This window comes from Haemaphysalis longicornis, unplaced genomic scaffold, assembly GCF_048455015.1.
Source record: "Haemaphysalis longicornis isolate Haplotype H1 unplaced genomic scaffold, Haemaphysalis longicornis Haplotype H1 scaffold_12, whole genome shotgun sequence".
Lineage (NCBI taxonomy): Eukaryota > Metazoa > Arthropoda > Arachnida > Ixodida > Ixodidae > Haemaphysalis > Haemaphysalis longicornis.
The window spans coordinates 98,059,490-98,086,730 of NW_027526225.1; the positions used below are offsets into that span (position 1 = coordinate 98,059,490).

Consider the following 27,241-nt stretch of genomic DNA (forward strand, 5'->3'; position numbering starts at 1 on the left):
GCGCAGCTCAGGCCAACGAGCTACTTTATTTTATAATAAAGTAGCTTCAGCTATTTTATAAGGTACATTGTCAGCGGGCGTCGATTGGTGCGACCAAACAGCTTTACTGACAGGCCTAGTGCGAGAAACAGAAGTCGTCAGAAGTTGCAAAATGCCATGCCCCGCCAGAACAGGAGTTAAATGGGAGGTCTGGAGAGGGATAACTCCCTGTGGAGGGAGTAATATTTCCACTTCGGTGCGAGGAGCCGGATTCCCGTCCCCCTCGTTACTCTCCTCCTCCGAGACTAATGCGAGGATACGGGTTCTTGTGGAGACTGAGGAGGCTAAAGCGAGTGCAACATTTTCTACGGCTCACGGATCCCCGAAACAATTCAAGTTGGCCCTGTAGGTGCTATGCCAATTTAGAGCAGAGCTTTACTACTTTCGTCCAGCGGTTTCGCCCCATTCGCGCAATTTAACCTTTTGACCGCAGACACACCCCCTGCGTCACACCCCTCGAAGCGCATTGCGTGATTCACAGGGCTGCAGCTTTCGGCGCTGAACACAATGCCCTGTTTTCAGTCGTTCTGCTCAGCATGAGCGGCGGCCGGTGCCGCGGCTGCAGCCGACCACCCCCGCTGCCTCCCGCGCACGCGCCGCGGTGTCGTCTCGGGCTACTTGACTAGTCTCGCGTCCGGCGAAGAGGAACGCCGCGTTGGCCGTGAATGAAGGGCGCGTTCGCCGGGCCACCTTGAGTGAGCGTTGCACGGGACCGAACGGCTTTGAGCCGCGGTCGGCAATACATCTACGTCAAAGGTTAACCAAGGGGAACCAAGACTCAACCAGAATAAGCCAAGCTTTTGCTTTGCATATCCAAAATCAGCTGAGCTAAGCCGCAGCCATTTTTTTAAACGTCGAATCCAGCACGTCGGAGGTGATATTGGCCTGCGGGGTGTGGCGCAGTTCGAGGCTGCGTGCGAGGCTAACGACGCGCTGTGTTAGTGGGTGCACAGAAGCCAGCGGTCACCATTTTGCATTCGAAAAGCACCGTGAACTTCGCGTATCAAAGCACTAAACACGTTATCATTAGTTCGGAACTAGAAATGCCCGCCGCAAGGAAAAGAAGGGAGAAAACCAGGCCGTCTGCTTACTCGTTCCGTCCCGAACAAAATGGCGCTTCTGAGTGCTGCAGGCACCTCGCGACGCTCGCGTAACCTTGCTGCTGATGACGATTGGGATCGTGGTGGTGGGTGGGCTTCTGGTGCAGTTGATGATGGTTACTTGGACATGGTGGTGTAAGTATGATGAATGGAGTTAAAACGATGGTAATGATAATAATGACAATACTTCGCTTAACTCTAAAGATACGATAACGACAAGCTTAGCGACGCCACAAACACGCAATCTTCGTACCGTCAAGATCTTCGTACTTCGTACCCAACACGACGCAACCCAACGCAATCTTCGTACCCAACACGCAAATTTTAAATATTAGGAGGAGTTCTACTAGCATCCAGTGCGCCCTCACCTCGTTTTTTCCGAAATTAACGACTGAACCACGCCAGTGAGTTCTTCTCTCGTGTGCGAGGTCGATTCCGCGACTATCGCTGATGACGATAATAACTTTATTTCGCCTTTCAACTGGGTGAAAGGAGGAAGGGGAATTGGCAGCTTTCCAGAATTCCTCCCCCTCACATGGCGGCTTCCAGCCCTTGCGCGCGAGCGGCTCCTTCAGCCTCTTGGACGACCTTTATCTGTATTTCGGGTTCGGAGCTAAGCAAACAGGTCTCCCACTGCTCCGCATTGGTAATTCGTAAGCATACTCGTAGGTTTCGTGGCTGAGCATCACAAGCCCAAATCGTGTGAGTGAGTGTGGCTCGCTAGGTGCAACACTTGCATTGATCATTGTAAAGGTCCGGATAAATGTTGCTCAATACTGCAGGATTTAAGCATGATTAGCCTGCAGGTGACGCCAGGCTGCAGATTGGGGTCTGTTCAGCGTGGGATGCGCCGTATTTCTGGCGCTCCTTGCGATAGTGTTAAGTGATGTCCCGGTAGGTCACCAGCCTGACCCTAGCCCCTGGTCCGAGCCAAGATCGTCGTCAGGGCAATCCCGGGAGCTAAAACCTCGGGCCGCCTCATGTGCTAGCTCGTTGCCTTGGAAAGATGCATGGGCCGGTGTCCAAATCTCTGGTTTCACTCTTTGTAGAGGAACGTGTGTGAATTTAAGAGACGTCTCATGTGGAATTGTTGTGGGGGTCATTCACAGCTTTGCTTTCCTACCCTGTTCACAGCGTGGTTTGGAGCTATTTTTTTGCGCTAATATTCCCTTTGGAATATGTAAGGGTATGTTAGAAATATAAGTTTGCTTTTGTTTTTTGTTGTTTCTTGCTGTCTAAACTCTGGAATCACAGATAACCTGCTCCACGAGCACGCGCTCACGAAAGTGGCCCGTCGTGGTCGTCGCAGATTGACGACGATGATGATGCCGATTTATGGTGACGACGATGATGATTACGATGACGAATGAATGAATGATGATGGTGATTACGGTGGTGGTGGAGATGATTGCGACGGCGAAGACGACGACAGCGATGATGATGATGATGACGACGACGACGACGATGATGATGATGAGGAGATTGAAGCTCATGAAGCACACCAAAGTCTGCCTGATTCTACCTACGACGACTCGGAGCTCGAGCACCTCCGGTACTCATGGAAGTGCAGCATAAGCCAGTCGCGAGCTTAATTGTGAAGTAACCCTCACTAGCTTTCGCTGTCGCGTGCCAAATTTAAATTATTACTTGCACCGCTCTAATCTGGCCCTGTCGCCGTTATGCGCCTTTTGCAAAGAACCAGAAACAATCGACCATTTCTTCTTCTCCTGCCGACGATAAGACGAAGATACCTAGAAAGTACATGCAGCCGGCTAAACCTCCCGCTGTCTGCTACAGTTATTTTGTCATTCGGGGCGAAGGAACTGGGATTCTGCCACGGGGATCTTTGCAGTGCGTTGCACTCATTCATCCTGGAATCAGGCCGTCTGCCGTGCTAGACAGTATTTAGCTTCATTGGATTTTCTTGACAAGAATATGCGCGCCAAGCTCACTGCTTCGTCTGTACCACTTTCTTCGTGTTTCTTACTTCCAATTTTCATTAAATGGTGTTCGTTGTTACTTTTTTTCTTTCTTTCTCTAATCTCCTTACTTTTATTTCTCTACTCATCTACTGCTAATCCATCCTAATAATTAAAAATTTTTTCTTTCCCTTCAAAAATTTCCTAATTTCTTTCGGTAAGGCGCCCATTTCCTGGCCAATCCCCCTGAGTGGGTACGCGCCATTGAACTGGAACCACCACCACCACCACACCCGCTTATATCCGCTTCGCGCTTTTTTTGTAGTGGTGGGACCGGAGGATTTCCATCGCTTCCGCAGCCGTTGGTCCGTTCTTTTAGTACGACATTCGTCCGCAGGATCCACTGTCTTGGTTTGGTGGTGCAGGCCCAGGTAATTTCATTTGTTTCTTTTCAAGCCCCACACTACTTCCTGTCGATGGGTTGGGTCAGGCTACTCGCTTCGAGTCAGACAATTATGACTACCACTTGGCTGAACGTGCGACTTTTGACGAAGCCGCGTTAACTCTTGCTGCCAACAAATCTTGAAGCTGTTCTAAGAACCCTCGTCTGAATCCTTAACCTGTCGTCGGTAACACCATTTATTCGGCATCTACCGTCAGTGAGGACGGGTTACGTGACGTTGCTCATCTTACATCGGTGGAAGGACAGAAGGGTGTGGTTCTGTGCGACCTGCGCGCCATTTCTATGCATTGTGCGGTCGCTTACAGATTGTCAAAGCTGTTTCTAGGCCATAGAGTTTCATATTATTTTTTACTAAAGGGAAATTTGCCGCTGCAGTGGCGGGCCTCCGTGGGCGGCCCCATTGCCGCTGGCGACGTTCCTCGCCTACTTGGCTTAGCAAGCCGTATGGCTTCTTTTAAGTGCGAATGCACTTCTTAAGCGAGCCTGAAGCGTCCGCCGCCGTCCGCATTCCGCCGCCGTCCGCATAGCAACAGCTGCGGGTGCGCGCGCTCCTCGTCTTCCTTGGCAACGGGGGGGAGATGGGCGCGCGCTGCCTGGCCGCTGGCATGGCACATACCCACGTGGGGGATTGGCCAGGAATCTCCTCGTCTTCCTTGGCAACGGGGGGAGATGGGCGCGCGCTGCCTGGCCGCTGACATGGCACATACCCACGTGGGGGATTGGCCAGGAATCGGGCGTGAGAAGGGCTAATGCACCCGCTTAAAGGAGTACTGACACGAAATTTCAAAGCTGAGATACGCTCTAGCAATCAAGTACAACGACAACACAAATAGGTGTCTGTGAATAAATGCATCTTTCTTTCTTTGTAGTAGTGTGTGTGTGTGTGATCTCTCTTTCGCGAACATTACCGAACCGCGCAAATTCAACTCCTGCATTCGCACTTTCACATTCTTCCCCTCGGGTAAATGCGGGGAATTTTTTTTTTGTCTCGAAGCCAACAAAAAAGGGAACCATTTTTTTTTCTTGTTCATCGTGCACGAAGCTTGTACATAATCGCTGACAAATTAATCTTTTGGAGGTTGAATTTTACGATTACAAAACAAATTTGATGAACCTTCTACAGTAATATTGTTGCTTTTTCGCAGCCAGAGCGAACGTGCTTGCCCGCTACATGGTGTTATGACTCACTGGCGCCATGTTTCCGCGGGTCAGTCGCCCGCCGGTATTCCCCCGGGCTGAGCAACTGAACGCGTGTGCGCGTGAAAGCCCAGACGGCGACGACCGGACAATGGGACCCCGTGGCGGCGGCAGCACAGCGAAGAAGGCAGTGGCAATGGTCAAGCCATTAACCCTTCCCGGAGTGATTCCACGAACCTTGTTAATCTGTGCTGTTAGGCTCCCTGGGAACGCAGCGCGCGGTAGACACCAAAAGAATACGCGGCGCCCGCACGTCTTCCGTTCTTCCCCTCTACTACAGGCTCCTGACGAGTGGCAAGGGTGTGTGTGTGTGCGTGTGCTGTGCATCTGCCGACATACCTGAAAGGCGTGTCCCTACCCGAGGGAGGTGCTTCACAGCGAGGAACGTACACATCACCATTGGTCCGCATTGTTTTGCATGGGGATCCCTAACCTAGGGAACTAGGGATCGGGGGTCAACAAAAAGGGCGTGCTGCGGCCCGCCAAGATCTGTCTTCTGTCTTCATCTCGACAACTCACTGTAAAAATGTAAATAAACCCGTTGAGTTTGCTCTAAGCTCTCTCCTAGTCCTGGCTCGACGAAGCGACGGCGACCGGCCCCGCTACCAGCAGACTGCGGTCGCTACAACTCGCAACAAGACGCAACAACTGGATGGCAAGCGGTTGGATCTGAGCCTGGAGGACGGAGAATGATCAACACGCCGAGATCACGGAGACTGACAGCTGTGAACTGGTGAGTGCTGGCTTTGGTTTTTTGGTTGCCAGGCTGATAAGATAGAAGTGCAATCTTTTCGCTGGTAGAGGCTACCACAGAAGCAGTTGTTTCCGGAACTTCTGGGTAGATAGTGAGCCGCACCACACTAGTTCTCTGTCATGGATTGGAAGCGTTTGTTGAAGAATCAGCTGCTGATTCTGGGGGAGGAGCTGGGAGCAGAAGTAGATTCGGGGATGAAGAAGGACGAAATTGTTCGCGCTATCGAGGGCTTGAATCTCACCAGTGAAGATATTACAGAAACGTGGAATGAGATTCAAAAGCAACAGGAACAGGAGCGCGAGCAAAAGCGGGAGCAACAGGAGTGCCAGCTAAAGCAACAGGAGTGCCAGCTAAAGCAAAAAGAACTGGAAGTAGAACAGCTGCGCCTGGAAGTGGAAGTGAGGAAGATGGCTGAGGTTCAAGGAGTAGAGGTAGCAGGAAGACAAAATCTTTGTGATTTATCTAAGCTAATGCAACCCTTCAAAGTAGGGCAAGATGTGGGCCTCTTTCTTGAGAACTTCGAGAGAACCTGTGAAAAAGCGAAGCTTGGCCGTAGCACATGGGCTCGAAATTTGTTAAGTTTGCTGCCATGTGAAGCAGCGGATGTGATCGCGTGGCTTCCGGTGGAGGATGCGGACAATTACGACAAAGTGAAGGATAGCCTTCTAAAGAGGTTCCGACTTTCGTCAGATGCGTTCCGGCAGCGGTTTCGCAATCTGACAAAGAAGCAGGGCAGCACGTATTCTGAGTTTGCCTACGAGTTGAAGGTAAACTTGGTAGAATGGATGAAGGGAGCCAGCGCTTTTGGGAACTTCGAAAAGGCTCTTGAGGTAGTGGCTCTGGAACAGTTTTTTTCTAAGCTTTCCGAGCCAATGAAGCTCTGGATCCAAGATAGGGCCGGAGTAGTAACAGTGCAGGCAGCTGCCGACTTGGCTGATGAGTACGCGTCACGCCGGGGAGAAAGGGACGAGGTTCCTCCCGCAAAAGCGGGAGATAGAGGAAAACCTTGGACGGGAAAGCAGGGGGCTGGCGCAGGTACGACGGCACAGAAAAAGGCGGACTTCGCTGAAAGTAGTCAAGGATCGCAAAACAGACAGGAGGGAAAAGCTTCGGAGACTTCGTCCAAAAAGAGTCCTTTTGACGCGCGGCAACCACCTACCTGCTACAAATGCAAGGAGGTCGGTCATATTGCCATAGGCTGTCGTAGGCCCAGGCCAGCCCTTTCGTACACTTGTGACTCTGCTACTAGCGAGGAGCTACTTAGTCCTTACCTTTTTAACCTAACAGTGAACGGAAAGCCATGCCGCGTATTACGAGACAGTGGGGCAACCATTGATCTGGTGCACCCGGACTATGTGGCACAAGCAGATTACAACGGCAAGTGCGCATGGATTAAACCGGTTTTGCAAGAGGGAAGTATTTGTCTCCCGGTAGCTCGAGTAGTCATCACTGGGCCGTTCGGAGAAGTAGAGACAGAAGTGGCGGTGTCAGACAAGCTGCCCTCGCAGTACTCCTACTTGTTCTCGAATCAGACCGACCGTCTGCTTGGAGAGCAAGGGAGAAGTTTTCAGGAGGGAACAGTCCAAACCTTGACTAGAGCTAAAGCACGCACGCTAGCAGCCGAACTAGAGCGGAAAGAACCGAGTTCCACAGGAAGTACAGCAACACCAGCTGGAGTCAGCACAGCGGAGTCTACTATCCCATCGCCTACGGAAAAAGAGAGAGAGGGGCCAGAGGAGGAGACCAGCGCTGATATAGCTGAAGGGGAATCGGAAGAGGGGCTGCTCGTGTTGCCAGTATCGAAATCACTAGGCAATGTACGGGAGAAAGTGACGAGAGATGAGCTCATCGAGCCGCAGAAAAGCGATCCCAACCTTAAGGACGTTTGGAACACAGTCAGAGAAGGGGTGGCGAGGAAGAATGTCAGTTTTCCAGTCAAAAATGGCATCTTGTACCGTCACTACCGGAATGAAAAAGGTCGCAGGTTTGACCTGATTGTAGTTCCAGCTGAGTATCGGCATGACATTGTTGATCAGTGTCATGGAGTGGGTTGGTCGGAGCATTTAGGAGCTCGGAAGACCAAAGATAGGCTCCTAACAGAGTTTTACTGGCCAGGATGCTTCAAAGAAGTTGAGGACCACGTAAGAGCGCGTGACACCTGTCAGAGAGTGGGAAAACCGCACGAGAAGGGAAAGGCACCATTTAAGCTTGTTCAGCTCATTTCGGAGCCTTCCCGCCGGCTGGTAATAGACGTTGTTGGACCACTCCCATCGACAAAATCAGGCTACCGGTATTTGCTTACCGCTGTTTGTCCACCAGCCAAATTTCCAGAGGCGATCCCAATGAAGGAGCAGAGCTCGGTAGAAGTAGTCAACGCACTACTGTCTATTTTTTCTAGAGTGGCCTTACCTAAGGAGATACAGTGCTACCAGGGTTCAGTGTTCAGCACCGTTCTGACTGCGGGCTTCCTGGAGAGTGCGGGATAAGGCTGATGAACCGAGTTCTGCAGGGGGCTGAAGAATACGCTGTTCCCTACTTAGTCGACCTTGCTATGTACTACAATACATGGGAAGACCACCTGTACCATCTTAGCGATGTCCTTAGACGTTTGACACACGCTGGACTGACAGCGAAGCCGGCTAACTGCCAGCTAGCTCGCGTCGAAGTACGGTACCTAGGGCGCGTGGTAAGGCAGGGCAGGAGGCGACCTGACGAGTTGAAAGTAGAGGCGGTTAGCGAATTCCCGCAACCAGAAATGGAGGGTGCTTCCAAAGGCCTCAAAACGGCTCTTGTTAGCTCGCCCGTACGGCATGCACCGAACTATGATCGTCCCTTTACTGTGCAATGCGATGCCCGCAACAGAGGCTTAGGAGTAGTACTCTGCCAGGAGGATGAGAACGGGAACGAGAACCCGGTGCTGTACGCCAGCAGGAAACTCTCGGTTCGCGAGGAGGCCTACAGTGCGTCAGAAAAAGAACGTACCTGCATTGTGTGGGCCACCCAAAAATTGGCCTGCTACCTCTATGGAACTTCTTTTGTCTTTGTCACTGACCACTGCCCACTGACGTGGCTGTCGCAAATGTCGGGAAAGAATCCGCGACTACTACGCTGGAGCCTTGCGCTTCAGGAGCTTAACTTCACTGTGAAGTATAAGATGGGTTCCGCCAACGCCAATGTTGACACATTAAGCAGAGCCTTTTAGCTTTTTCGCTTTTGCTTTTTGTTTTCAGTTGAGGAACGTTTTTCTGTAGTGATTTTGAGTAGTGTTTCAAGTAATTCAGTCTAAGTTTTTAGCTGTGAGCAAGAGTATTAGTGTGGTTGCCATATGTAAAAAAAAAAAAGCGTAGGTGCATTGTAGCACCTTTGAAAGAACAGCCTGGTTGCCGAAAACTCATTGCCGGCGCTTGCTGGTTCGGGGAGGTTGGTCTTTGTGGTTTCAATGGTGCTGGAGGAATGCTGCTACGGTGATCTCTCCCGTCGAGCAGCTGATACTACACGACGTCCGAGATCTTCCCGTCGGCGGAGGAGCTGTTATGACTCACTGGCGCCATGTTTGCGCGGGTCAGTCGCCCGCCGGTATTCCCCCGGGCTGAGCAACTGAACGCGTGTGCGCGTGAAAGCCCAGACGGCGACGACCGGACAATGGGACCCCGTGGCGGCGGCAGCACAGCGAAGAAGGCAGTGGCAATGGTCAAGCCATTAACCCTTCCCGGAGTGATTCCACGAACCTTGTTAATCTGTGCTGTTAGGCTCCCTGGGAACGCAGCGCGCGGCAGACACCAAAAGAATACGCGGCGCCCGCGCGTCTTCCGTTCTTCCCCTCTACTACAGGCTCCTGACGAGTGGCAAGGGTGTGTGTGTGTGCGTGTGCTGTGCATCTGCCGACATACCTGAAAGGCGTGTCCCTACCCGAGGGCGGTGCTTCACAGCGAGGAACGTACACATCACCATTGGTCCGCATTGTTTTGTATGGGGATCCCTAACCTAGGGAACTAGGGATCGGGGGTCAACAAAAAGGGCGTGCTGCGGCCCGCCAAGATCTGTCTTCTGTCTTCATCTCGACAACTCACTGTAAAAATGTAAATAAACCTGTTGAGTTTGCTCTAAGCTCTCCCCTAGTCCTGGCTCGACGAAGCGACGGCGACCGGCCCCGCTACCAGCAGACTGCGGTCGCTACAACTCGCAACAAGACGCAACAATGGCGGAACGCTCGCCGAAGCGCGGCTCCCCTAGTGGTGCCAGATTTCCCTCTATTAGTATGAAACTATGTTCTAGGCACCTGAAGACAGTGATGATGATGATGGTGGTTGTGGCATTTTAATGGCGCAAGGCCAACTAGGGCAAAGAGCGCCATGAACGGATGGTTAGCTGTAACGCAGTGTCTAGAGTGCCGTCCGACGGCACTCTAGCTGATCGCGGCAGGCATGGCTAGAGCGCCGTCCGACGACATTCGAATATTTAACACTAGGCTACCATCGGCCCAAGCGTCCTGGGGTTAGTGAATGCGTGCCGCTGGCCAGCTCCAAGAAGCAAGTTAAGCCTCAAACGTCCAAAGCCAGCCGCAAGGGTGGTTCAGCTGGAGGAGAAATTACGTAAGCTGCTCCAACGGGATGACAAGTCTCACAGCATTGCACGCTGCCACGCTTAATGTGAGAGGTCTCAGGAACGGAAGAAGACAGTATCAGCTCTTACGTCTCCTTAAACGGATGGACGTAAGCATCGTCGCTATTCAGGAGACAAAGCTTTGCGGTGAAGAGGACACAGCGGCGGCATTAGAGCCCTTTGTAGAACATTATAGTGTATGCGTCACTCATTGCGCAGGCTTGCTTGGCGGATGTTTCCTCTTCATCAGCAAGCAAGTAGGGTTTTCTTGTCTCTCCTGCACTGTAGATACTTCAGGTTGTTTGATTTGCTGTGACCTTGTCCTTGGAGGTGTTGAATGGCGCATAATTTGCCTATATGCACCAGTTAATTGTCGAGAACGTGGTACCTTTTTCTTGTCGCTGGGGCAGTTCCTTCAAACACAACGAAAGGTTCTCTTTATGGGCGATTTCAACTGTGTCTGCAGTGAGCATGATCGTTCTAGGCCAGCTGCGCGCTATGACCGCAATGCAGCCACACTGGCCGATTTAATGCACGAGCGTGGTCTTGTTGATGTCGGTCAGATGAAAGGAAGTGCAGTGCACTTGACTCATTTTCAGTGCAGTTCAAATGCCCGCCTTGACAGGATATATATATCAGCAGAGGAAGTTTCTGGCGTTTCGGACTAAAATGTACGTCCAGTATTTTTTACTGACCACTGCATGGTCTCAATCTACTGCGGTAGGTCAAGACCACGTAACAAGGCGACTCAATGGGATCTGTGGAAACTTAATACCTCTCTACTGGCGGACGAAATTTTTTGCAAAGGGGTATCTGATTGCTTACACCATATTCTAGCAACTCCCGAGCTATCTCTGTATCAGAAATGGGATCTCTTTAAACAGGAAATTAGGAATGATGCAATAGAGGAGTCAGCTCGGCTTTCGTTTTTAAAACGCTTTCATGTACGTGAACTTCCCCGTACATTGGTGGCACTTCATGAACTGGAAGCAGTCAATGCGGGATCAACTTTGGAAGAAATTGGGATTGTTAAAGGACAATTGCAAAAATATGTAACTGAAAAGTATCATGGTGCCTTAATTCGGTCCAGACCTGAAAGGTTCTTTGACAGTTATCCTTCTCGCCGGTGTCTTAGTGATAAGCGCCAATCCGCACTTGCAAAGGAGATAATTGAAAGTTATTATAACGGTGTTAGGTATACTGAAGCAAATGAAATTGCCAGTGCTTTTCACACACATTACAGCACGTTATTTGGGAGGTCCAGTATTAATACTCGGCATTTAGAGTTCCATTCTCTCATTGGCTTACTTCCCAGGCTTACAGATGAGGAGCGCATGATGGTGTCAGGGCCTATTACACTGGAGAAAGTTAAGGATGCTATCTCCGCGCGTAAGACTAACAAGACCCCAGGTCCAGATGGCCTAGGTGGGGAGTTCTATCGGAAGTTTTCTGGTATCCTTGCTCCAGTTCTCTTGGACGTATTTACGGCTGCCTATGATCATAATATCTTGCCGCCAACCTTTTATTCAGGACACACGGTGCTAATCCCCAAAACTGCGGATGCAGAGAAACTAAGGTATGTAGAGGGTTACCGACCAATCTCCATCTGCAACATTGAATACAAAATAGCTGCAAAAATTTTATCTAGGCGCCTTCAATTTGTAATAACTAGTTTAGTGGGGTCCCACCAAACTTGCGGTATTGGGGGCAGGAGTATTCACACAAATATTCATGTTGCTTGTTCTGTCTTGGAGTGCGTGTCCGATTCGGTGGATCAGGTGGCCGTCATACAAATTGACCTTGCAAAAGCGTTTGATCTAGTTTCTCACGAGAGAGAGAGAGAGAGAGAGAGAGAGAGAGAGAGAATATATGTTTATTTTAATCAACAGGGGGGAATGTACTGAAGCTTGAAGGAGGCGTCCTCAGTCCAGGAGGCTTTGAGCGCGGGCAGCATCGACAGCCCTTTGAGCCAGCCGAAGCTGGTCGATTTCTTATTCGCACTTCTGACAGCAGACAGCTTAGGTGATGTGTTATATAAGGGTATCAAGCTGTGCTATAATCGGTGCACTACACAGCTTATCGTCAATCGTATTCCGTCTAAGCCGATTGCGATCAAGTCGTCTGTCAGACAAGGCTGCCCCCTCTCACCTTTGCTGTTCGCATTGTACCTCCAGCCTCTTTGTCTCAGCATTCAGCAGAGTCAAAGAGTGAAAGGTTTTTGCTTAAAATTGTGCGAGGTTAAGGTACATGCTTATGCAGATGATATAGCGTATTTTTGCGCTGACAAAAGGTACAGGAAGGCCTTACAGTGACTAAGCGGTTCTGCGATGTGTCTTGAGCGGGATTTTAATATGGAAAATACAAAGGGATTTTGTATCGGTCAATGGGGAACGAAACCATCCAGATTCGCTGGTATTAATTGGGATAGCGCCTCACTTCAGTACCTCGGCGTGCCATCACATCAAATACGCAACACAGGGCCTCATTGGTCATCAGCGCTCACGCAGCGCGCATCGCAGGCATAGAATGGGCGAGACCTCTCTGTGTTTGCACGTGCAAGAGTGTGTAATGTCTTCCTTGCCACAAAGCTCCTTTATGTGCTTCAAGTGCTTCACTGTGCACGAGCAAAAGTTCACGCCCTACATAGAGTTTTTGCAACATTTGTGTGGGGTTCTCAATGGGAACCTATGCGCAGGGACTTGTTTCTTCCTTTAAAGGCAGGGGGTGTTGGGCTCATGCATTTCTTTGTGCACTAACTTGTGTCTCGTTTTTTTCTTCTACAAATTGGTTGATCACCCACTTTTACTAACTGTACTTCAGCAGCGCATAAGTTTCCATTTGCCTTTTTTGCTTGTATGTACGGGCGAAGTTAATACGAAGTCTCCATGGGGATTTCTCAAGGAGGTCGAGGAGTCTTTTAACTTTCTTTCCGCGCGGTTTTCCTTGGAATATCTGTTCAGCATGTCAAGGAAAACTATGACGAGCACTCTTATTGAAAGTCTATTCCCAGTGCCTATTTATCGCCAGTCTTACTTATGCCAGCAGAAAAGCAATGTTTTCAAACGCGTAATGAGTATGTGTATACATTCCACCAAATGCAAAAACGTTTTTCTTCAAACTACATTCTTCCACACTCCCAGTTAAGACATGGCTGCGCGAAAAGGGAATGTCTATTCCTTGGTTGGACAATTGTCGCCTCTGTAATCAACCAGAGGCAATTGATCATTGTTTTGTGCTGTGCCGGGACGCTGTGTTCTTCTGGGACGTTTTGCAGCTGACACTGAAAAAGGACATTGACATCTACCCGTACACCATTCGCTTCCTGCCATTTGAAGATGTTAATCTGGTGCCATATGACGTTTTTGTTCTACTGGGTTTGTTTAGCCTGTGGAAGTGCCGCATGACTGATCGGCATACGGAACCCCCTAGGCCGACCAACTGCATTTTTCAGGAACAGGCGGCGTTGGTGCGAAGCGTGCATGCTGCGCAGAGTGATCCACCGGAGTGGCTGCCTCTTTTGGATGCCTGCGTTTGCTTGCCTGAGTTTTGATCTTTGTTCGACTGATGCCCTTGGCATTTGCTGTCTGGTAGTGTTTCTATTGTGTATTAAGTGTATTGTATTCTAAAGTTTTCTAAAATTTCCATGCATTAAAGAAGAAAAAATTCCCCGCATTTCCCCGAGGGGAAGAATGTGAAAGTGCGAATGCACGAGTTGAATTTGCGCGGTTCGGTAATGTTCGCGAAAGAGAGATCACACACACACACAACTACAAAGAAAGAAAGATGCATTTATTCACAGACACCTATTTGTGTTGTCGTTGTACTTGATTGCTAGAGCGGATCTCAGCTTTGAAATTTCGTGTCAGTACTCCTTTAAGCGGGTGCATTAGCCCTTCTCACGCCCGATTCTTGGCCAATCCCCCACGTGGGTATGTGCCATGTCAGCGGCCAGGCAGCGCGCGCCCATCTCCCCCGTTGCCAAGGAAGACGAGGAGATTCCTGGCCAATCCCCCACGTGGGTATGTGCCATGTCAGCGGCCAGGCTGCGCGCGCCCATCTCCACGTGCGCGGACATCGCCGGTGGACGCAGGTTCAGGGTCGCTTAAGAAGTGCATTCGCACTTAAAAAGTCGTTGTAGTGTAGAGGATCCGTTTTAGCTTAGTGATCCCAAGGACGGTGGTCCGAGGCCGGCTTTTGCCTCGGTTTTTTTTTTTAGCTATAATTTTTATCGCTTAGGTTAGTTTTGCTGTTTTAAATGATTTCTTTGTGTGGTGGTGCTCTGGACGGAGACCGGGATCGTTCCAGTTCCTTCCTCTGGCGCTCTTTGCCCTCGTCGGCCTTGCGTCATTAAACACAAACCATCATCATCATCATCCAGTTCCTTCCCCCGGTTGCCCCAAGGAGAGCGGAAGAGCAGGCGAGACACAGGCCGCCGAACGGGAAACCGGGACACCTCCGCCCAGGGCCGCAGCTGTTCGCGATCATCGTCGCGTCGTCGCCAACCGAGAGAGGGCCGGAGCCTCCAGCGGCGACCATCCCGATCCACGTCACGCGGCGGCGAAGGGACCACCGACAGCAACCACAAAAACAAGGTGAGCTGGGCAGCCACGGTCTCCCACGGTAGAAATGAGGTGAAGGGTAGGGGCACACTGGATCAAAACATTTGTGACTTAGACTCTAAATCGCGCTCCGAACTTACCCGAATCCGCCAAATGCTAGAGATTGTTCTCTTGGAGAACCGAGCACTAAAAGCAGAGCTGGCTCAACTCAAAGGCAGTCCAGCCCCAACTAATTCCACCCACGTCCCTAATACCGCAGCACCCCTAAGCTACCGGCAGCACCCCGAAGCTACCGGCAGCGCTACCGGCAGGCCACGGAGTCACAACCCAAAAATCAAACCTCACCCCCGGACCTGATAGTCAGGTTCAATTTGTCTTTCAGACCATGCTCCAGAAATTTGAGGACCAGCTCAGTGAAACCCTTTGCCAGAACCTCAATGCAAAATTCGACAACGTGCTTGCCGAATTCGCAGACGCTATTGATTCTAAGATCTCCAGTCAGAACGCGCGCACCACAGCCCTCGAAAACGCCTCTGAGACCGATGCGCGAAGGGGGAGCGAGACCCATCAAACCCACCAAACCTTACTTCCGTCCACCCTCGGCGGACAGCTTCAAAAATCCTGCGGATCATGCCTAATTCCCTTAATAATCAGACCACCCGTAAGCCTGACGAACTTACCGTCTGGCCGTGGAACTGCCGAGGGTTTCGGCGCAAGCAAGCGAACCTCGAACATCACATTAAACTTAACCACTCGGACGCCTTTCCTGATGTAATTTGCTTCCAAGAAACTGGAACTTTTGCCAGGCTTCAAAATTACAAATCCTCCTCCGACTTGGAGGAAGACACAGCCGGAGCGTCATCCAAATTAAAACAGGCTGTCACCACCCTCGTTACACGCAACCTCACGGCCATTCGCCACGAGACCGGTGCGGACACGGCGTCGGCGGCTCACGTTCTCGTAGAGTTAATTCCAACCCGAAAAAAGGACAGTGGTAGCATGTTTGTCCTAAACGTACATAGCGCGCCCAAGAATAACTCCAAATTCACCAACCTCCTAAGGAAAACTATCAAAATTTCCCGTGGCCACGCTCTACTTATTGTAGGAGACTTTAATGCCCACCATACCGAGTGGGGATACAAACGGGGCACCCTTAAGGGTCGTAATCCTTGGCTAGATGCCCAACCAGAAGGTCTCAGCCTTGCCACGGACACATTGTACCCAACCCGTATCGGCAATAGTGTGAGTGTAGACACGACACCGGACCTATACTTCAGTAAAAAACATGCGGAGAGAGGTCACGTGGCTGAACACGCACGAAAATCTTGGTAGCGACCATTACATCATATAGCCATCACAAGCTTTTCCGGCGTCGTTACGCGTAAATCTGGAAAAACGCTTCGACTGGTCGACTGGGACGCGTTTCGAAAAATTCGTGCAGCAGAACGAGCTTCCCACTCTGACTCAAAATTCGACTCGGGAGCGGCAGAGATAGTCGATATTGAGGCATGGGCGGAGCCACTTCGTCGAGATGCCGACACAGCTACCACAAGTATACCCGCAAAGGCAGGTCTGTTTCAAGCAGACGCGCGGCTTCTTCGCATGTGGGAGGCCAAGAACAGTCTACGACAGCGACTCCGCAAATATAAACTAAATCGCAACCTACGTCGTCGGCTTGCCCGACTTGACAGGGAAATCGAAGACTAAATTAAGCAACTCTTGCGACAAAATTGGCACGCGGCTTGTGATCGCATGGAGAAAGAGATCGGGATGGCTAAGACATGGCGGATCATGCGTTGTCTAATAGACCCTGACAAAAGTAAGACCACGCAACGACACAATCTAAATGTTGACCTCCACAAATTTAACGGAACCAACAAACAGCTTCTCCAGGCCCTTCAGGATCGCTACATTGCCCCTTCGCCTACCTAAACGCTCCCCCCTTACTCGAGCAGTGACAACGCCTCCCTCGACAGTCCCATCACCTTACAGGAGCCATGAAGAGAAAATACAACTTCGTTTAATTTGAAAGTACTAGGATTCAGTATCTCACTCAGCTCCATTACAGCCACAAAAGATGTTTTTTAACGAAAAAAAAAGCAAGAAGTACTTAAAAACTTTCAAATTTTGCGCCACAGTGACGTGTATGAGCAAGAATGACGTCATACGGGCCAACAATAAAACATAAGTTTCAGTGCATTAACTGCACGTTAGCATTCAAGTGGTGCGGTCAAATGGAACTAGAGGCCCCATTACAGACGTCCAGTCATGTGTTGTCGCGACAGGTAAGTTAGACGGCCGCCAATGGCACAAACAAGGTTCCGTGACGTCATAGAAAAGTGTCGGGAAATTGGCTAGGGGGTCGCGACTGCTTCACCCGTTTTCTTTAATATCTCCGTTATTTGTTCGAAGATTGCGATGATATTGGTATCATTGTTATCGGGACTAAGCAGTCTTTCTAATAAACCCAACTTGTATTTTGTCTTCATGGCTCCTTTAAGCGAGGTACGCGATGCCATTGCGGCCCCCCGGATCGGCTCAGCGCCGGTGCCGGACGGCATAACAAATAAGATACTCCGCAACCTAGATGACGACTCCATCGCGACTCTGACGCGCTACTTTAACGTTTGTTGGGACGCGGGCCACATCCCCGCTCAATGGAAAACGGCCAACGTAACCACCATCCCTAAACCCAGCAAAAAGCTCCAAATCAAAAACCTTCGTCCAATTTCCCTCACCTCGTGTGTAGGAAAGCTCCTTTAGCATGTCATCCTCAACAGGATCAACACCTACATGGAAAAAAATTCCTTATACCCACACACCATGATTGGCTTCCGCCCCAAACACTCGACACAGGATGTGATGCTTCGACTGAAACACGACGTTATTGACGGAGTGCGCTCCTCGTCAACAGATACCCGTGCCGTCCTCGGGCTCGACCTCGTTAAAGCCTTTGATAACGTCAAACATTTGGCAATCCTAGAGAATCTCAACAGCCCGGGGGTCGGAAAGAGGGTGTACAACTACATTCGCAACTTCCTCACCGATCGAACAGCAACTGTCATGATTGGTGGACTTAAATCAGACAAAATTTACCTAGGCAGTAGGAGAACACCTCAGGGCTCGGTTCTTTCCCCCTTCTTTTTCAACGTGGCAATGATCGGTCTGCCCAATCTCCTAAATAGGCTCCGTGCGCTGGTATGGTGGCGACACCGGCGCGTGAACAACCAGCGCCACCTACGGCCAGTGGAGGCATTTATCGGATGTTGATGCTGCGCCGCACTGGCCGTGCTACGCTGCGATGAGTGATTGCTCAAACCAGCGCGATCGTTTTAACGGTTTTAGAGAGGAGGCAATATTGGCACGTTTTTATTTATAAGAACACCGCAAAACCTAGTCGCCAGCAACACGCCGCAAGCCATGCTTACTGCGTCCGGGAGCTAGCGAGCGCAACGGAGCCGTACGATGAGCGTGGCCCCGGGCTACAACTTTTAGTTAAATGTGGGTACAGTGAACGGTTGTGAGATATGTTGAGAACACGCGGCTCACGCATCGCTGCACTGTATCAAGAGTTCAGTGAATCTAAGCGAGGTAGGCAGGGCAAGCTGCACGCGCAAGGCCGGGTGCCACTGCTCGTATGAGCATGCTGATGCAGTACATGTGAACACCGGGCAGCTACTGCCCAATTAAGCATCCTCTGTTTGAGCCACGAAATGTTAGACGCATGGGCTCGACACCGCATCAAACATGTACTCACGGCTGCTTGTAACCCAGGTGTTCCTCCTTGCCTGAACACACCGCCCATCCAACGCCATCGACAGACCAGCGGCAACTGAGGAAACCCCTGCCGGCGAGCAATGGCGCTGCCCCAGCCCTGCCGATGACCGCGAATTCCTACACTTCGACGGATTCGCTCTGCCAAATCTCGGCGATGTTGCGGACTTCGGCTGGCAACCGGAAACAGCATCGGCACTACATAAGGAGCCTTCAACGCACCTGCCGGTGGGGCTCGACACCGCATCGAACATGTACTCAAGGCTGCTTGTAACCCAGAGTAGTTACTTAAAACACAGTCTGTGCTTTCGCAGCTCTGATCGCTGTATTGTAGCGGTGTTGTGCCCCATTGACACTCGCTATCTGTTCAGAAGTGTTGTTTCTACGTGCTTCCTTTGTGCTTATCAGGTTATTACCATGAACATGATTCTCTTGCTATCTGGAGATATCGAGACCAATCCAGGGCCTGATAGCGTCGTTGAAACTTCCGCGCGAACAGAAACCACTGAAAGTTCTGCCCTTCTGGAAGCGATAAAACGTATTGAGCAGGGAGAACTGCTGCTACGAACAGACTTGCGGGAATGGGAAAAGGGCATTGAATCTAAGCTGAACAACATAGAAGAAAGGGTGAAGTGCCTTGAGCAGGAAAAAATCAATTCCCAAGGTAACCCGTCGTCTTTAACAAATTCGCAGGGCAACGCCTCCATTCTAACCCAAGACTTAGCGTTGCTAAAAGCGGCTGCGGATGACGCCGAGAACCGATTGCGCAGGAACAACCTTTTATTCTTCGGGATTCCAGATAGCCAAACAGAGACATGGGCTGAATCGGAGGACGCCGTCGTTGGCTTGTGCGCGCAGTCTTTGAACATAACGATTGACAAAAGTCAATTGGAAAGGGCGCACAGAATCGGTAGTTTCCAGCCGAATAAAAATATACCGATTGTTGCAAAGTTCTGCCGCTTTAAAGGCAAAGATTTTATTTAGCATCCGGTGCTAAACTAAAGGACACAGATTTTGCTGTTCGCGAAGACTTCTCGGCTACAGTCCGGCATGCACGGCGGAAGCTTCTTGAGTTTGCCAGGCAGCACGATGGTGAATTTCAGCTACGTTTTAAGAAGCTACTGCAAGATGGGCGTACGTACGTCTATGATGCAGAAAGTGACACGGTCGTTCAGGCAAAAAGATAGCTATATGATCGCGCAAACGTATCTGATACCACCGTGCGTGCCTCGGGACGAGATGCCCGAAACCACAACAAAAAATTAAACGTTTTAGTTGCGAACTGCCGGAGCATTAAAAATAGGAACGATTCACTGGCAGCATTAATCGCTGCAGTTGAGGCAGATATTATAATCGGCATGGAGTCTTGGCTTGATGATACCGTGAATAATTCGAAAGTTTTTCCACCTTCATTTGATGTCCACCGTTGCGCAACGATCGCAATGCGCACGGTGGGGGCGTTTTTCTTCTAGTAGATAAAAGTTTGCCAAATACCCCTCTGGCTCGTGCCAATGGTTGCGAATCAGTTTGGTGCAATGTTTCACTCCCTGACGGCGAACATATCGCATTTGGTTCCTTCTACCATAGCCCTAGCAACGCCTCTTTAATGCCGTTTAACATATTATCTCAAGAAGTTCAGAACTTCAAGTTTTTCCTTGGCGGCGACTTTAATATGCCCCAGATCACCTGGGTAGATAAGTCCCCCGTACCATCCTCTAACTCGGCACTTTCCCTAGAATTCACCAATCTGATAGCTACTAACGGAATGTACCAATATGTGGACTTCCCGGCACGGCGATACGGGGATTGCGCTTCAGTGCTTGATCTCGTTTTTTTTTTTTTGAACTCGGACGATTCAGTGCAATCCTTATGTCCTGTGCCTGGCATATCTGTCCATGATGCAATGTTAGCAACCATCGCATGCACGCGTCCGTTGCCTGTTATCGGACGTCCGCGTAGAGTGTTCATGTACCAAAGAGGTAACTACGACCAAATGATACGGGCCCTTGAAGAGTACTTTCAGGTGTTTGTCGAATTTAGCTTAACATATAACATAGATCAGCTTTGGAAATGCTTCAAGGACAAGGTATTAGACCTCATTGATTCTTATATCCCATCTAAAACGATTTCTAATACACCTAAAAAAACCAAGCCCTGGTTCACCAGGGAAGTTAAAGCTCTACTAAATAAGAAGCGCCGACTTTTTCGCAGGTATAGAGCTGACAGGAATCAAGACTTGTTTTGCACTATTGATGCCTTAGGAAAAGAAAATAGGCTAAAGATCAAGGTAGCAAAAGATGCATATTTTTCATCGCTGAGTAACAAGCTCAAACAAAGTCCTAAAGAGATGTGGAAGTTTGTGAAATCGAATGGCAAGGGGGAAGGCTCAATACCGCCAATATCAGGTCCCCAGGGTGAAATCACTGATGATATTGAAAAAGCTAATCATTTCAATGACTATTTTACGTCAGTATTTTCCGCCCCTATCACTGACGGCCATGCTTTGCCTGATCCCAACTATATTGAAGTAATGCCTGAAATCTCAGTGTCCTGTGAGGGAGTGTGTAAACTCCTGTCTAAGCTAAAGTCAAACTCACCCACTGGACCAGATCATATCCCGTGCTATGTTCTCAAAACATGTGCTTCCGTGATTTCTAGATACCTAGTTGTTTTGTTTAGATTGTCTCTTGATTCCAGTGAACTTCCTTGGGACTGGAAAAATGCGAATGGCACTCCAGTTCATAAAGCGGGTCTCCGTAAACATGCCCAAAATTACAGACCCATATCCCTAACTAGTGTGTGTTGCAAAACATTAGAGCATGTTTAATACTCAACCATTTTCAACCACTTAGAGGCGAATAATTTTTTTCAACCATGCCCAGCATGGCTTTCGTGCGGGTTATTCGTGTATCACCCAGTTGGTTGAATTCTACCACGATATTTTTTCTTCGTTTGACGCTGGCAAGCAAGTTCACTGCATTTTATTAGACCTTCGACACTGTCTCCCATTCTCTATTGCTCCTTAAGATGTCCTACCTTGGCCTTCCTGATTCCGTGCTTGGCTGGGTGCGAAATTATCTGTCGGGTCGTTCACAAAAAGTGGTTATCAACGGTTCTGAGTCAGATCTCGCGGCTGTCACTTCGGGGGTGCCGCAAGGATCTGTTTTAGGACCACTTTTATTTCTCATCTACATCAACGACATCACCGTGAACATTATATCCAAAATAAGGTTATACGCGGATGATTGCGTGGTTTATAGGGACATAGAAAATTACGTTGATGCTTCCTCCCTACAGTGTGACCTTGACCGGAATTCTTGTCTGGGGCCATAAGTGGCACATCAACCTTAATCGCCAAAAATGTAGCCATATTAACTTCAGCAGAAAACGGGCTAACATTATCCAAAACTACCACTTACACAGCGTTCCAATTGAAAAAGTAGGTCACGCTAAATATCTTGGTGCATTCTTTTCATCAGACCTTTCATGGAATAAACATGTTGACTACATCACCTTAAAAGCTGGACGTGTTCTTAACTTCATAAAAAGTAATTTTCATAAGGCTCCTCAAGACGTCAAACAAATATTGTACTCTTCTAGCGTACGTTCGATTTTAGAGTATGCTGTTGTGGTATGGGACCCAAGCACTAAGATCTTTAAAAATAAACTGGAGGCAATTCAAAATCGTGCTGCGCGATTTGTTACTAACACTTACAGTTACAGAATTAGCGTTACAGACCTCAAACGATCTATTTCATGGGACACTCTACAACTGCGACGAACCTTTTCTAGGTGTTTATTTTTGAAACAGATTATGTGTGAGGAGGTGGCAATATATAGATCGACATTTCTACCTTCATCCGCCCACGTAGTGTCCTGGCACAGGGACAACAGCAAAAAAATTGCCGAATATTCTTGCCGTACATCTACATTCCAAGCTTCATTTTTCACCCGGTCGATTAAAGAGTGGAACGCCCTACCCGACACTGTTGTTGCCGCCCCCACTGAACTGTTTTCCGCTGCACTCTGGCAGCCCTTGCGCACGAGCACTACATGACTTGAATGGGTATTTTTTGCTCTTTTTTAGTGCACTGCTGTTATCTGCATTTATCCGTTGTGTCCGGTATAATCTCTGTATGCGAAGCCCTGGTAGCACTTTAGCATGGTCACATTATCTAAAACGTGTTTTTTTTTTAGTGTGTCACTGTCATCGGTTGTTTGCGCTGGTTTTTCTTTGGATTTTTTTCCTTGTTACCATTATGCCATGCGTGTGATTCTTTGTGTTTATTTTACTGTATCACACCCCCCTACAACAATGCCTTTTGGCGAATGTTGGTATGTTAATAAATAAATAAATAAATGCCGCGCTATCGGCGTCAAAGCAGTCGCCGAGGCCGCACGGGCCGAAGCTCCACGCGTACATGTAGTAAAGGGGTAAGCAGCGATGATCACCGTAATGCCCAAGAGGATAACACACAATACTAAAATGCCAGGGTAGGCATAAGCTCAACGACAAAAAAAAAGAAGAAAAACGATACACACCGTCACGGCTTCAAGATGACTCACATATAAATGGCCCATTCCTTTAGCTGCCGTGGTTACCCGTGGAATCACTGCAGTTTCATGTCAACCGTTGATCGGCGTCACATTCCGCAGCATTTCGACTGCTGGGGTGTATGCTTGCGCTGTTTTTAAATCCCGACGAAGTTCGCTTGCCTATGCAAGTTTCGCCAGGCAAGTTTCGCCAGGCCCTGCAAAAACGCTTTGCGAGAGTCGAGAACGTTGCCTACGCGGACGCGGCTGATTACACTGGTCGCGGTGCAATGGCCATAGCGGTGGTCAACAATCAGGGCAACACCATCGCCTCCTGCTCTATCCGCACGAGAGACGCGGTCATTGGAGAAGAGGCATGCAGCCATTGCTCTAGCCATGGTTGCGCCCCCCCCCCCCCCCAAAAAAAAAATCCAGACAATCATTAGCGACTCCAAATCAGCAATTCTAAATTTCTCACGACGACACATACCAAGGGAGGCGTCCGCAATCCTGATTTCTAGTCTCCACCTCGAAAACCGGACAGGCAAGGTCAACTTGATTTGGACCCCCGCCCACTCCGGCCTTGCAGGGAACGAGTCTGCGCACGAAGCCGCTCGAGGCTTTACCGACCGAGCGGGCCGCACTTCCGATGCGGAACTCGTCCTCATGTCAGGCAGGGACAGGCTACTGTCGTATAGTGACATCACCGGTCATTACCGTTTAGGTCGGGCCCGCTTCCCACCCGCGCACCCATCCCTCAGTAAGCGGCATTCGGTGGTCTGGCGACTGCTACAGACCCACTCGTTTCCCAACCCACTTGTGCAGGCAATCACAAATGGCCGCACAATCGCTAACAGTGAGCAGCGGGAGACCGTGCTGCTCAGCTCCAGCCCGGAATATCAACTCTGGGCCGTCCAGCTGGCTGAGGACGCTGCCAGAGCCCAAGGGCTCATGGCCGACGACTAAGCAACGCAGCTGGCAAATTGAGTAAAGTTTACTATCTCTCTCTCTTGTGTGCGTTAGGTCATGTTATGTTATGTTTACATAAGGTTGCCATTTTTGACGTTATCTAGAGCGATGTAGCACCAGAGTCAGCAATTTTGTTACAAAACGCCGGTGGACGTCGATATAGTGGAGTGCTTATAATACCGTCGGACGGCACTCTAGACACGGCCTAGATGTAAAAACAGATAAAGACAATGGAAATGGCTGGCATAGAGGGCCAGGTTGTGGTTATGCATGATACGATACGAGATTCAGAACTTTTAACTTCTCATAAATACTTAGCCTAAGAAGTGCGATGGGTGGAGTGGGATTTGTCGTCTGTAGCTTTCTGGGAAGTGTTTGCGTCGTGTGGTGTGGAGTGCCTTGAATGTGATTAGTACGTGAACTACGGATAGGCCCTCTCCACACCTGCCGCACAGGGGTCCCGAAGACCCAGTGAGCAAGTGTGAATGTGTTACGTAAATGTGGCCTATCCGTTTCCCATCTTGAGACAGCGAAGCAATAAAACGTTCAAATGTAGGTACAACAGCACGACACTTTTGGCGTGATTCAGAATGTGTATTGCTGATGGTCATAGGCAGCGCCCTGTAGCTTCCCTAAAGGATACGAAATCACTCTTACCTTCTATACAAAAAAAAAAAAAATTAGCAGTGGCTTAGCTCGGCTATGCCAGGATATACGTAGCGTGAGCTAGATTCAGCAATACATACCAATCCAATCCAATGCAGTCCAGTCCAGTCCAGTCCAGTCACTGCTCCTCGCGCATGCGCTGCACGGCTCTCCAGGAGCCACGCACAACGGCTATCAAGCGGCTCCGGCGCAGCGTCAGACTTGGCTACTGTGCAACGGAGCCTCACAGCTGGGCACGCGCCGGCGCCAGTGCGTCTGCCGCAGCTATGACGTCACTTCTCTGGAATTCGCAGACCGGCGAATGTGCAGACAAAGCGCAAAGGCTCATGGGTACGTCGTCTGCTACCGCCACTTCCGGTTCGAGATCTCTCCTGCCCTCCCGTACGCCTGCGTGCGCCGGCGCCTGTCAGGCGCGTGTGTGCGTGTTGTTTATTTGTCACAGGGTGCTTACCTGTCAGATAAACCCCTAGTAGGGTCAATCGTTGTTATTTATGGAATTCCCGATGCATGAGCGCTTTTTTCCCCCGTTGAAACATAAACAAGCACACACGCGCGTGAAAGCCGACGACGTACGGGAGGCCAGGAGAGCTCCCGAACCGGAAGTAGCGGCTCTCCACGGGAGAAAACAATGCACCCGTGAGCCTTTGCACTTTTTACCGGTCACCTATTCTCTACACACCCGTACTCCAACTGGATTCTATTTCCAATCCAATTTAATCCAATCCAATCCAATGCTCCTCGCACTTGCGCAGCACGGCCCTTAAGGGTCCACGCAAAACTGCTCAACCTCGGCCAGTGTAGCTTATTCTACAAGAACTGCAATCAACTATTAGACCCGCTGAGGCGCGAACACTGGGTCCCCGCGTATTGTGGCATCCCCGGAAACGAGAAGGCTCATAGATTAGCGCGGGCTCACCTTTACACAGCGCTAGCCAGAGCCTCTGGTACTCCTTTTCCTCTCCTGGCTACCCCATGCGAGCTAGCAGATCCGATGGCAGACAAGCATTTGACGAAACAACAGCGTGGGGCCTACCTCACAGCAGTTGGAAATCCACTCTTGATACCACCGCTCCTCTGGAAGATATTCACACGGCGAGAGTCTGTCCTGCCTCGGAAAATGCAGACAGGTACACTCCTTACTCCTTTTTTGGTGAACCGTTTCCACAGAGGCGACACACCACCGCCTGTAACTGGCACCTTCTCCACGTGCAACTGCCGCGCTGATCTCGACCACCTGTGTTGGGAGCGCCTTTTCTACATTCCAGCAAGGCTTCGTGCCCTGACCACCATAAAACGGGGACCCTGGCCTCCTCCTCTCCGGACATGGGTCTGTCCGGATCCCAAGCCTCCGGATCGAGCCACCGAGCTCTGGCGAGCACTCCTCCTGTTCCTTCAAGACCCGGCTGCGCCACCGGTTGGTGATCGCCTCCTCGACAGCCACAAGATTCAAGCGGCCCCCACTTAGCTGCCTCCAGAGCGTCCGTTAATAAAACTGAGGCAGCCCAACCCTTTCCCTCTTCTTATAACACCGTAGTGCTTTCCACCGCAGTGCCCTCGGCACATAATGTCGAATAAACGTGGTTTCATTCATTCATTCAACCCAGGCCTCCAGCGTCATAACCCAGAAATTCACCTCGAGTTCACAGTGGCCTAACGGGGAGGGGGGGCTTCTTTTAGCACAAATAGCGGGAAGAAAACAGCGAGTGTTCAAAGCAACCCCGTAGTTGGCGCGAGGTTGTACCGGAAGTGCGTGCCGTGGATTGTACCCACAGGGGAACGAGATGTTGCGACAGTGACGTCACTCATCTTAAACTTCAATAGCGGAAAGAGTACCTTCAAAAAAAGTGAAGTATGCACTCGCGTAAAGTAGCACAAGAGTTTTATGAGGGTGTGCAAAGCTTGTGTATTTCCATTCCCGATTCTACTGAACACATGTAACTGCTGTGGACTGCAGAGGAACGCGGATTGCGTCAGGCACTGTAACCTCTAACCCATGCCTCTGCGGCAAACTAAGATGGATGTTGTAAATAAACTCAACTTTCAACTATCTCAGTCCATGACAAAGTCTGGACCACCGTAGACTTTCCACCTGCACTAGCGCGTTGACTGAAGCAGTAGAGCATCGATTCGGGAGGTTTTATGAGCTTACAGGGATCTGGGATTCGCTGGTTTAGTCACGAGTTTTTTTGAAGAGACGAGAGCAATTTTGCAGTGTTTCCAAGGAGCTCAGTGGAATATGTGACCCTTTATGTCAAACACCCTTACTGAGTGAATTCTCCTGAACTAGACAACCACTGGTTGTCAACAGAAAAGCGTAACAAGCTCGGGGTGTTGCGGTCATCGGTTTGTTGGCGTTCGAGGGTGGGCACGCGGTCGGCGGGGTGTGGAAGTGGGCGGTCCACATCGGGCATGCTCTCGTCTGGTGGTACGTGGAGGCTGGGAACCCCCACAAGGCGGGTTCCCAGCATAGGTCGGCAAACCAGAAAGAACTCGGTCAAACTCAATCACATCTTTTCTCTTTACGCTGTCCTTACTCAAACTCAGACTCATCAAGCTATCCTCTACTGAGAATCACTCGTACTCAATCATCGCGAACTCTGTTTTATTGTACTAACCTGTACTCAAACTGACCTTCACTCATTCGTGCTCATAGTCCATCTGTACTC

The 27,241-nt window shown here is 49.9% G+C and overlaps 1 protein-coding gene across 1 annotated transcript in view; it reads right to left on the reverse strand.

Moving 5' to 3' along the window:
- The window catches only part of LOC144161742 (phospholipid-transporting ATPase ABCA3-like), a 74,967-nt gene extending 56,449 nt beyond the window's left edge, over positions 1-18,518 (reverse strand). Inside the window, exon 1 of the mRNA XM_077692349.1 lies at positions 18,391-18,518. The gene's annotated coding sequence lies outside the window, so the exon portion shown is untranslated. The remainder of the gene's footprint in view (positions 1-18,390) is intronic.
- Between the last annotated feature and the right edge of the window lie 8,723 nt (positions 18,519-27,241).